Consider the following 13,475-nt stretch of genomic DNA (forward strand, 5'->3'; position numbering starts at 1 on the left):
AGATAAGCTTTGTAGTGCATGTCAAGCCGGAAAGCAAGTTGCAAATACTCATCCCACTAAGAGTGTCATGTCAACCGAGAGACCATTGGAATTATTGCATATGGATTTATTTGGTCCTACAACATATAGAAGTATTGGTGGAAATTGCTATTGTCTTGTGGTAGTGGATGATTACTCAAGATATATATGGGTTTTCTTTCTTCATGACAAGGCCGATACATATGACACATTCAAGAAATTCTTTACAAGGGCCGAAAATGAATTTGAGCTCAAGGTGAAGAAAGTAAGGAGTGACAATGGAAGTGAGTTTAGAAACACAAGAGTTGAGGAATGGTGTGATGTGAAAGGAATCAAGCATGAATTCTCAACCAAGTACACTCCGGAACAAAATGGTCTTGTTGAAAGGAAAAATAGAACCTTGATTGATATGGCAAGATCAATGCTCTCCGAGTACAATGTTTCGGATAGCTTTTGGGCCGAAGCAATCAACACGGCTTGTCATGCCTCAAGTAGATTGTATTGCCATAGATTTCATAACAAGACCCCATATGAGTTGCTCATTGGAAGGAAGCCAAATATATCATATTTTAGAGTGTTTGGTTGCAAGTGCTATATTCTCAAGAAGGGAACTCGGTTATCAAAGTTTCAAAGCAAATGTGATGAGGGTTTTCTTCTTGGATATTCATCTAATAGGAAGGCTTATCGGGTCTACAACAAAACACATGGCATTGTTGAAGAAGCATATGATGTTGAGTTTGATGAAACAAATGGTTCACATTATGAACAAGAAAATCTTGATGATGTGAGAAGTGATGGGTTGAGAAATGCAATGAAAAACATGTCAATTGGTGATGTTAGACCAAGAGAAGATGATGAAGATGAAGATGGTCCTTCTATCTCTACAAGAGTTAATCCTTCAACCTCTATCTCAAATGATCAAGCACAACAAATTGTACAAGATTCAAGTAATGATGATTCTCAAGTACAAGATCAAGTTGGTTCATCTAGTGCACCTTCTCCATCAACTCAAGAACCCATTGCTCCTCAAAGAATTCATCATGTTCTTGCAAAGGATCATCCGGTGGATCAAATCATGGGTGATATTAGTAAGGGTGTCCAAACTCGATCTCGCATTGCTTCATTTTGTGAATATTATTCTTTTGTATCTTTTCTTGAACCTAACCGTGTAGATGAAGCATTGAGAGATCCGGATTGGGTGAATGCTATGCATGAAGAATTAAATAATTTCACCCGGAATCAAGTTTGGGATTTAGTTTAGAGGCCCAAGAATTATAATGTTATTGGCACTAAATGGGTCTTTAGAAACAAGCAAAATGAAGATGGAATGGTTGTGAGAAACAAGGCAAGATTGGTTGCTCAAGGCTTCACTCAAGTCGAAGGTATGGATTTCGGTGAAACTTTTGCTCCCGTTGCTAGATTAGAATCTATTAGAATTTTATTAGCTTATGCTTGCTCTCACAACATAAAACTTTTTTAAATGGACGTGAAAAGTGCTTTCTTGAATGGCAAAATTGGTGAACTTGTTTTTGTTGAGCAACCTCCCGGTTTTGAAGATCCCAAGAAGCCAAATTATGTATACAAGCTCTCTAAAGCTCTTTATGGTCTTAAGCAAGCTCCACGAGCTTGGTATGAAAGATTGAGGGATTTTCTTATCTCTAAGGGCTTCAAAATTGGTAAGGTTGACACTACTTTTTTCACTAAAGATATTGGTAAAGATTTGTTTGTTTGTCAAATTTATGTTGATGATATTATCTTTGGTTCAACTAACCCAAGTTTTTGTGAGGAATTTGGTGAAATGATGTCTAGGGAATTTGAGATGTCCATGATTGGTGAATTGAGTTTCTTTCTTGGACTTCAAATCAAGCAACTCAAGGAAGGCACCTTTGTGTGTCAATCAAAATATGTAAAGGATATCTTGAAGAAATTTGGCATGGAAGATGCAAAACCAATCAAGACTCCTATGGCCACCAATGGGCATCTCGACCTAGATGAGGGAGGTAACCCGGTTGACCAAAAGCTTTATCGTTCTATGATTGGTAGTTTGCTTTATTTGACCGCATCTAGGCCCGACATCATGTTTAGTGTTTGCATGTGTGCACGATTTCAAGCCGCACCTAGAGAATGTCATTTGACCGCCGTCAAAAGGATCTTGAGATACTTGAAATATTCTCCTAATATTGGTTTATGGTATCCCAAGGGTGCTCATTTTGATTTGGTTGGATTCTCGGATTCAGATTATGCGGGGTGTAAGGTTGATAGGAAGAGCACTTCCGGTGGTTGTCAATTTCTTGGAAGATCTCTTGTATCATGGTCATCAAAGAAACAAAATTCCGTGGCTCTTTCAACCGCCGAAGCGGAATATATCTCGGCCGGAAGTTGTTGTGCTCAATTGTTATGTGATAATGAAAGTGCCGTGAAGATTGCCTCTAATCCGGTTCAACATTCAAGAACCAAGCATATTGATATCCGCCATCACTTTCTTAGAGATCATGTGAACAAGGGTGATATCAAGATTGATGGTATTAGCACAGATGATCAATTAGCCGATATCTTTACCAAGCCTTTGGATGAATCTTGGTTTTGCAAGTTAAGAAATGAGTTAAATATCATTGACTTCTCAAATATGGTTTGAAAACTAGCACATGTGGCATATGGTTCTTTCATGCACTTCTTGTTTTATTTTTATGAATTTTTTAGGTATTTTTGAGCCATTTATGAGTTTTCATGATTCTACTCGATTTATTTTTGAATTCTTGTTGAAACTTGCTCATATAAGTCATTTGAAGGTTTTCATGCAATATTTGAGATTTTTGGATTTTTATATGAGCAATGATCCCAAATTGGAGTTGGAATTGAGAAAATTGGCAGAATTCAGACTTGTCAGATTTTTGGTAGCGCGGACGGTCCGCGGGTAAGGGGCGGACAGTCCGCAATTCATGGGACTTGTTCACCAGAGACTCTGCAGAGAAGTTCTTAACCGCAGAAATACACTGCGGACGGTCCGCCAAAGTACCGCGGACGGTCCGCCAGAGGCTGTGCAGAATTCAACAGAGGCAGTGTCAGTCGGGCTGCAGTGTAAAGATTCAAAGGCGGACGGTCCACCGGGATATCGCAGACAGTCCGCGAATGGACAGAAAGGTGGGGTCGGCCAGACTTGATTTATAAGAGGTGTCCCTCTCACTCTCCCCCACCAAACCACACATATCCTCCAAAAAGCTCTCTCTCTTTCTCTCTCAAGCACGTGGGGGAGACAACAAGGTCAAGCCTTTTTGGAGTGGTTCCCGGACGGTCCGAGAGCATCCCCGAACTCTTCTCAAGATTGTGCATCATGTCCTCTCGGTATTTCAAAGAATCCCTAACTCTTGTTCTTGGATTTCTTTATTGGAAAGAGTTAGGGTTAGATGCTCCGATCTATTTTTTGACCATGGATTCGTCCAAATACTTGGGGGATCTTATTCCTAGTGATGAGGAGTTGCTAGAGTTAAAGTTTGGTTGGTTGATTTGAATCAAAACTCAAAATGTGGATGAATCAAAGATGAGGGCGATTTTGTGTTCCTGCGCAGAACAGATGGGTCGCGGACAGTCCGCCTGCTGGACGCGGACGGTCCGACGTGGTAGTTCATGAACCGCGGACGGTCCGCGTTAAGAAGTGCGGACGGTCCGCTAGTATCAGTTTTTTTCAGATCAGTGCTGAATTGAGTTATATCATTAAGGATTGATTCTATAACTTTAGTAATTGTTCTTATGGTTAAATCTTGATCTCAGGCCACCCCGGAAGATCATCAAGGCCACTGCTTCAAAAATTAAGAAGGCAATGACTTCCAAGAGACAAAGGGACAGTGATGACTCGGATGATGTGGACTATGCTCCAAATGTTAGTGAGATGGCTGCTGCATCTTCAGTGGGAGATATTGGTGATGAGTCTTCAGAGGAAGATACTGAGGGGGTTGACAATGATGTTACAGATTTGATGGGGCTAGATCTACCTAGCCGACAGTGGACTGCAGAAAGCTATGCAAATGCAAGAGCAGTGGATCAGTTCAGCTTGCCTCGTGACACCAACATTCTCTTCTTCAAAACCGAGGTACAAAAAGATGTTTACTTTGGTCATCTAGTTAAGAAAAATGTATTCAAACATCAGACCATTGACCTAAGCTATATGAGACAACATCAAGTCATGTCTGATCTAGTGGATAGATTTCAGCAAATGGGGATAGCTAATTTTCTGCAGCATAGGTGTGATTGGAATGAAACAGTGATACGCCAGTTCTATGCCACTCTAGAGATAAACATGGTTGAGGAAACATTTAGGTGGACAACAGGCAAAAGAACCTATGGTGCCACATTTGCACAATTTGCTGAGGCAAATCAATTGGATTATAATCTCATCAATAGTGAGCAAAATATGAATGTTGTGTTAGAAAACCCACTAGATGAGAATGACTACCCCATGTTCTATGAGCCTGCACATCTTGGAATTGCTAGAACTTTTGGGGGTACGCAGGGTCTGAGGCATCATCCTGCAGTGATCAATAAAATTGTCAGAGTCACATTCATGCCTAAGAGTGGCAACAAGGACAAGGTTAGAGGGCACTATTGGAATGTGATATCTCATATCATGAATGGAAATAGAATCAATGTCATTGCTCTTATCATGGATCAGCTTGCAGACTTGAGGCTTAACATGGAGATGAACTTGTACTTTGCTCCATACATTATGTCCATCATCAAGGTGAAGACTAGCTTCAGAGGGTTATGTGAAAGTAAGCACACTCCTTTCAGGCCATTCAAGAATGACAATGCTTTTGTCTTGAGGCCTTTGACTCCCTTCCCTGGAGATGATATGGATGCCGAAGCACAAGGGCAAGATGATAGTGATGATGATGCTCATATGGGAGCAGCTGGAGCTCAGCATGCCATGCCACCACCGCATCCTCCAGCACAGCAGCAGTGGGCCCCTCCAGCTGGCTACTTTGACCCATACTTTGCATCCATGCAGGAGAGCATGTCCTCTCAGATTGCGGGGTTAGCTAATCAGATGCAGAATCAGATGAACCTCAACTTCCAGAACATGCAGCAGCAGATGTTCCAGCCCATGATGGCTCAGATGCAGGGGTTTCATGAGAGCTTACACTCAGACATAGCAGCTCTTGACTCACGTTTTGAGGATTTACCCTCTTCTGAGCAGTTTGAGCAGCTTGAGCAGAGACAGGAGCAGCTAGAGCAGCGTTTTGATGCTTTCAGCACAGCCTTCACAGGGTTTACTGATCATTTCTACTCAGTGTTTCCGGCTCCAGTGCCGCCTCCAGAGTTCTACCCGCACCAGCCGTTCTACCCACCGCCACCTCCTCCACTAGCCGTTTGACCTTATTGGGAATTGATGCCAAAGGGGGAGAAGGAGCTTTGGAGTGCTTGATCTAGGGGGAGCTCATGGACTTCTAATGGAGATCATTCGTTTTCGGCTTCCGCTTTCCACTCTTGTTTATTTGTGTCTTCCATGAACTCTATTTAAGACTTGTGTTTGGATTTGAACATTTGGTTTGTATTGTGTGATGAACTATGTTAGTTTATGCTACTCTTATCTATTTATGTTCATCTTGTGGTTGTGAGGTTGTGCTAACCATGTTAAAGTTCATATCATATATATCTTGTATCTTGTATGCCTCGATTTCCACTTGTAGGGAAAACTCCGTCAAAAGTTTCAAATATATATATGTGTACTTGATATTCATGAAAATTAATATGCACATATCAAGGGGGAGTTCTCTCTACTCATCGAACTTGGTGAATTTATTCATACCATATTCTGAAATTTTCAAGAAAATGAGTAAGTTCTTCCAAAGTTCAATTCCAAGTCCACCTTATGCCTAGTGTATAAAGTTGACTTGAAAACTTTTATCACTCCAAAATTTAGTGTTGTCATCAATTACCAAAAAGGGGGAGATTGAAAGCATCTAGGCCCCTAATTCGAGTTTTGGTAATTAATGACAACGGTTTGTGGATTAACGAATTCATTTGAGATAATGAGTATAGGTTGATCCATGAGTGAAAGAGATTTGGTTGTGAACGTATGGAGTTTTGGAGATGATAAGCAAAGCTCGGACTCAAGGCAAAGGTATAAAATAGGGCTTTTGCGTTTTACCGGTCACAAGGCGTTTAGTGGATGAAAAGTGGCCGGATTTGTTGGATAGATAGCCGTACTATCAAGAGGGGTTGTGTACTCATGCTTGACGGGTCTTTAGTGCCATTTTGCTCAAAATGTCTAGTTGCATGCATGAGGGCTAACGGCGTTTTGAAAAGATTTGAAATAGACTAAGTTCGAGAGCTGACTGAGTAACGGCGGACAGTCCGCGCCTGAGGGGCGGACAGTCCGCGCCCGTTCCAGAGAGCTTGCAGAGGCTCTGGTGGGCTGGCGGACAGTCCGGCCCAGAGGGGCGGACAGTCCGCAACCGTTCCAGAGAGCTTGCAGAGGCTCTGGTGGGCTGGCGGACAGTCCGGCCCAGGTGGGCGGACGGTCCGCCACTGTATTTCAAATTTGTAGCAGAAAGGGTGTCTAACTGGTGTGGCTTCAAAGTTGAACGGCGGACAGTCCGGCCATGGTGGGCGGACGGTCCGCCGGCTAATTTCAAATTTGTACCAGAGAGGTTGTTTCTCTGGTTTGGGCTGAAAAGTTAAACTGCGGACGGTCCGCTTCTGAGGAGCGGACGGTCCGCTTCTGAGGAGCGGACGGTCCGCAGGCTAATCTCAAAGTTGTTCCAGAGACGTTAGTCTCTGGTGGGTTGGAACTCTTAACTGCGGACGGTCCGCCACTAGGGCACGGACGGTCCGCCAGGGGTTAACAGCTAGTTCTGACACACATTAAATGCACTCTGACTCACTGGTTTATAACGGCGGACAGTCCGGTTTTTGAACCGCGGACGGTCCGCGACTTCGCAGAAAAGAGTGTAACGGCTAGTTTTTGGAGGGATGTCTATATATACCCAATGCCCAGCCATTGGGTGGGTCTCTTGGCCATTTGGATAGCATTCTTGACACATTAGAGCTAAGGCATCCCTCTCTCACACACACTTGCTTAGAGATTGCATTTTTGAGAGTGTGAGAGCTTCCTAGTGCATTGCATCAAGAGTTTGAGCTTTGTGGCATTAGGGATACTTCAAGCAAGCGTCATCAACTTGTTACTCTTGGGAGTTGCCGCTCCCTAGACGGCTTGGAGAAGTGGATTTCGTGGAGCTCCTCCAAGGAGATTGTTGAGGAGCCCCGATTTCGGTTGTGAGAGGTTTTGTGCTCACCTCACCGGAGTGGTGAAGAGCAACTCTAGTGGAATCGAGGTGTGGAGCGGTTCCTTGATTCAAGCCGGCTCAAGATCAAGTGGTTCTTGATAGAGGAGCGGTTGATTCTTGGAATCCACCTCAACGTGGATTAGGGGTGACCGGCAAGTCATCGACACCACGGGATAATTTCTTGTGTCAAGCTTGGTTACTTCTCTTGCTCTCTTTAATACTTGCTTTTACTTTGAGCAATTTACTTTACTAGAGCTTGATTTGTGTCTTGTCACCCTAGGTTGCAAACCCATCTAGAGATAGTAATAGCATGACATAAGGCTTTCCTTTGTTACTAATTAAATTTCTCTAGTGTTATTGGTTTTAGATTTTAAACCGCCTATTCACCCCCCCTCTAGTCGGTGTTCTTGATCCTACACCCCTGTACATGAACCTAGATCCAGAAAAGAGAGAAAGGGAAAGTGAAGAGGTTCGTCAAGTCATGCTGCAGCACCTCAAGCACCAACTTGTGTTAACTGGGATGACGACATGGATGACTTTATGCCCCCCAAACCATGGCCTCCAACATATGATGTTCCTCCCCCTATACATGAACCTAGATCCAGAAAAGAGAGAAAGGGAAAGGCAAGAGGTTCGTCGAGTCATACTACACCACCTGCAGCACCACCATCTGTCAACTGGGATGATGACCTAGATGATTTCATGCCATGATCTATAACATATGATGTTCATCGGTTTAAGATGTATTCGCATTTAGTATTGTTAATGTTGTATTATGCTTGTATGTATTTCTCGTACCTAACTTGCATTCACTGGACATGTACATAATGTCGAGTTTGAATCGTAGTTAGTCCTAATGGAGCATCGAAGCATAAACATACCATCTATCGTATGTAATGGAAAATACGAGAGTGATCAGAGGCGAACGTTGAAGTGTACAAATAAGCGGTCCATAGCTATCTCATTACAAACAAACATTAGAGATACAAACATCGGATATATCTAACCACCCCTAGGGCGTCGGACCCTCTTAGCCCTTTACTGGGCACGGACATGACCCTCGGAGTAGGTGTGACGATCCGGAGACCTCACCTGTCGCTCAGGACGCAAAAGGGGATGCGGTGTCTGCTGCTGAGAGATCCCAAGTGGTGCTCCTCCTAGCTGTGAATACCCCAAAACATCGGGGTCACCGTGCGCGCCAGGTGAGTCTAGAGTCAAGCTGTCGAGTTCGTCTAAGGGGACGCCCTCGTTATCTGGAACGAACGTACTCGAAAAAAATCCTGCGTAACATATAAACGTAAACCAACATATGTTGCGTGGTAAATTAGTGAGTGTATTGAGAGAGTGTTTTGTACCAGGTCGAAAGGAGGAAGAAGGTCCGGCGCCCGCATCGAGGTAGAATCCCTATTAGCGTACGCTCGTGTCTTTCGTCATAACATGTAGAAACCGAAATACGAAACATAAACTAACCTGTGTAGGCCGGTATCTGTGGCCTCGGTACCATCCCTGGATACGGTCCGCCAACTGGTGGTGCCCCTCTAAACATTCCAGTATGGCCGAACACAGTAGCTGGATCGTATCTTGTTTGTGATATTAGTAAATATGTAGCAACACTTGATATAATTTTAAAGAGATATCTACGTTACCTGCAGTTGTGTAGTACTGAGACGTCGGCTGGTGCGCGGTCGCCAGACACGGGAACGATGACGAGGCCTGGGACGACCCGTGGCTGTCTTTATACTGCACACGGCTTCCCAAGTTGTGCAGTACTGAACGCAACTGGTCACGCTGCCTCGACCGTGCCTCTGTCTGCTCAAACTCGGTCATTGGGGATCCAGCACGTACCCTCGTCAGGTAAGTCGAGCAGTCTGTCTCCATCATGTTGCAAAGGCGCAACTGCATCCATTGAGTAAAGCAACAGTTAGTAACACATGAATTATCTTATAAATATTAATATATATGCAAATATGATCAAGAGACTCACCGCGCCAGCTAGTGCCTCCACGTGGTGCCGGGCATAGCCATCCTGGGGCCTCGCCTGGTGCGCCTGCGGGTGAGTGTCAACATAAACCAGACGAGCCCGAGTCCGGGGTAAGTACCACGTGAGGTAATCCCTAAAGGAGCTGTCTGTGTGTGGTCCTGTTGGATTGACCAAGTGCTCGTCTGCCTGTTTCCATTGGTCCACCCACGGCTGAATCTTGGTGAGCCAATCAGCTGAGCACGGCAAGCCACTCCTTGACAACCTACAAAAGTGGACGACAAAGAATCGTTAGATTCGACACGAATGTATGACCCACGTTCATTCATAATTACATGCGGTCCTGGCGACTGACACGCTCCAACGCGGTGGGCACCGGAAACTCCTGGCGCTGCCCAAACTGTTTCATGACTCTCCAGGGGCAATATACCTCAACCGCGATGTCGTAAACCAGGACGGCTGTAATAAGCCACAGGATCGCATTCGCGGAGCAGTGCGAAGACAGGCCTGCTGGTGTTCGGTAGCCACAGCCTCTGGGCTGTAAGGCTCCCAGACAACGTCGTCAGGCGTCAGCATGTCGAGCTCCGAAACAAACTCAGGATATGCGCGTCTAACCTGCGCATGCGCCCAGGACCTCTGCAGTCCGAATAAGTAAAATTAAAAGTGCGCTAATGCATCGTGTAACATTGAATAACAAAATTAGATTTTTTGCGAACGTACCTGACGCCAGTTCCATACAAACTAGACGCACGATATTTATACATTACAAATAGCTTCGATACAAACTGGACGCATGATTGATATATAGGTACATATATGTTCCATACAAACTGGACGCACGATTACTACATATTACAGATAGGTTCGATACAAACTCCACGCACGATTAGTATATAGGTACAAACTGCACACTGGTGGATTATGACACCCAGTGCCTTCCACAAGCAATTCTCGTTGATGGTTATCTGAACGTTGGAGGTGCTCCATCTCTGGGATTTCCGGAAGGACCGGCGTCAGCAGCATTGTGAAGTGCATTCTGAGGACACTTCTTATAGTTGTCACCCAATGCTCCACATTGGCTGCAACGCTTTTGTGCCTTGCTTGCCTCGGACTCGTCCATACCATTCCGAATACGACGTGTCTGACGGCGGCCTTTGCCTTTCTTAGAGGCTGGATCAGGAATAAACATCTTATCCTCGTTATCCTGAATGAAAGGTCCCACTATTCCAATCCCGTATACCTCATGTCCCCAGGTGGATACAGCTGCTTCCTTGCTGAAGTAAGATGAAACAAATACTCCTGGCTACAACCCAGACTCTGCACATGCCGCAATGAGATGCGAGCATGACAAATGCAATAACTTAGGCTTCATACAGGAGCAGAAGGCTTTGCCAAGTACTGTAATCAAACTCTCATGTACCACCCTATCTCTATGGATACCACGACCAGTTCTATCCTTGCATAGAACCTCAAATCTATGCTCCATTGTACCTGTCGATATGACGCGTTGTAGTTTGGCTTTTTCTATCTTCTGTTGCATATATTGTGTCACTCTTGTGCAAAACTGAATTTGGGGATTGCTGATGTTTATGTTTGCAGCCATGTAACACTCTCTGAAATACTTCATGCACCCATACATGATGAGCTCAACAGTTCCCACAAGAGGAAAGGCACGACAACGCCGCATAACCATATTGAAACACTCTGCATGGTTCGTTGTCTGAATATCATACCGCATTCCATTAGTATCATAAAGGAATGACAATTTCTCCTTAGGTGCACCTCGAATCTAGTGTGAAAATGGCTTCTCAATTGAATTCCTAGTATCTGCAGCCTGACTCGTGCTGATTCCTGATGCCCTTACCTTCACTTGCTCTGCAGTCAACTGATCAAGCATCTTCCATAAAGCATTGAATTTTCTCTGTTGATTTTGGATGCACAACCTCTTAAACATGTTCTTAAGATCTTTGTTCTTGAAGTGGTCATAGAAGTTTGCACCCATATGCCTAATGCACCACCTGTTGTGGACATCGGGCCATAATGGAGGCGTTGTCGCAGTTCTATGTTGTAATTTTATTATTGATTATAGCAAACCTGCATGCCTATCACTAATAAGGCACACATCTGGACGTGCAGCAACAACATGAACCTTCACTCGTTGAAAGAACCAATACCAACTGTCTAAGTTCTCATTTTCAACAAATGCAAATGCAAGCGGAACTATTTTGTTATTGCAATCTACCCCGATTGCGGTGAGTATCTGACCTTTATACCTTCCAGTCAGAAATGTGCCATCAATGCAGACCACTGGAAGACAACACTGAAATGACCTAACACAGGCACCTAGGCAAAAGAAAACTCGTTGCAGAATGCTTTGCCCCCTAGTCACGGCTGGTACGAGGTATGTCATAAAAGCTTCCAGGATTTCTAGCAGCAATCTGGGATAACATACGAGACAGGTTATCATATGATGTCTCGTATGTGACAAACCGCATCTCGAACACCTTTTGTTTAGCCCGCCATGCCTTCAAATAACTAATGGTGTACTGGTAAGTCTGCTCAATGTGTCGAACAATCATTTTTTGCTCATAATTTAGGTTATCCATAATCAACCCATATATTTGCTTTGCAACAAAGTCGCATGATATATTGCGATGCGAGGGCTGAACTTCTGACAGCAAACAAGTGTGCTCTGTCACAATGGAACATTTCCAGTTCGACTTCCATGTTCCCTTGAATGCATGTACTCGCCATGGACATCCATCATTAACACACTTCACCTCATATTCTTTACTGCCAGACTTCACAACTCTAAATTCTCGCTTCAATGATATTGCCCATACTCTCATAGCATCTTTTACGGCTTCAATGTTTGGATATGTTGCACCTTGCACTACCTCATTCCCTCTGTACTCTCACTCCTGATTTCGTACGTCGTCTACGACATGATTGCCAAAACCATGCTCCTTCGACTCTTTTGGCAATGAGTACTGCTCGTCATCAGATGAGCCCTCATATTCTTCCATCTCCATTGCGGCTTGGTCTTCTGCCTCCATCTCGTCCACGATGCTATGTATCCTCTTTCCCTCATCAGCAAGGTCCTGTGGTCCGATGTTTTGGTTCTCTATCTCTTCTGACTCATCTTGCTCAACATAGTTGGTCTCTCTTCAAATACTCGGAGTTGCTTGATCTGCACCATATTGGATTTCATTTTATGTCTTCTCCCGAGTTTGAACAAGAATGGCCAGAGGCCACCCACGCTCTAGAGCTGCTTGCATGTACTTCTGCCAGTCATCAGTGCTGTGTATCATCATCAATTCCCATAAATCACTTTCTACTTCCCAATTAACAAGAGAATGAACGGTCATCACATGTGTCTCCGGATCAACACGGAACCCACGCTGCAGCCACTTATATATGGAACCAAAACTACTCTCCAGAGGTTTATCTATGACGCTAGATGTGTACTTAAAGGCAAAAAGGTCTACTCCATTTGGCCCATACAAAACATTGTAGTCACCAAAAAATACTTGAAACTGCATCTTGCTCGATATATCTGTATATCACAGAATACTTATAGAGTTATACTCTTTACTTCACTACTTTATTCAATAATCCGTAAAAACTAAGTATGGATTTCAACTACAACATTTAAGTATTCATAACTACGTGATGACACTCAAATTCTATACTATATATGCGAAATTCTATTCTAAATCGTAATTAATTTATAAACACGTCTCTAATAGTACTGCAATTGTAATAATAAATGCGTATTCTTAATTTCCTAAACTAATAATAAATGCGTATCATTAAACTCCTACTTAAATTGGTTCTACTATAGCACTAATTAAATTTAATTACTCTACAATATCAATAGAAAAATACATAAGTTAAATATAATTACCTGCAGATCACAAGTGCGCAATCTGGCAGGGCTTCGCCGCTTCCCTTGTCCTCACCCCTCTCTTTTTTCTGAATTTTTGGTAGAAATTTTGGGCTCTAATGAGGAGGGAATGGGGGTGGATGGCTTATACAGAGGGGGGCTGTCGCCCAAGGGGGGGCCAACAGGCCCCCTGTCGCCCGTTGGGGGGGCGACCCCCCCCCCCCCCCCGCCGCCAAGCCTCCGCGTCGCGCTGACCGAGGACATTGAAGGTGTTGCTCCCGCCATAACTTGTGAATGGTAATAGGTCAGC

This window comes from Panicum virgatum, chromosome 5K (assembly GCF_016808335.1).
Source record: "Panicum virgatum strain AP13 chromosome 5K, P.virgatum_v5, whole genome shotgun sequence".
Classification (NCBI taxonomy): Eukaryota; Viridiplantae; Streptophyta; class Magnoliopsida; order Poales; family Poaceae; genus Panicum; species Panicum virgatum.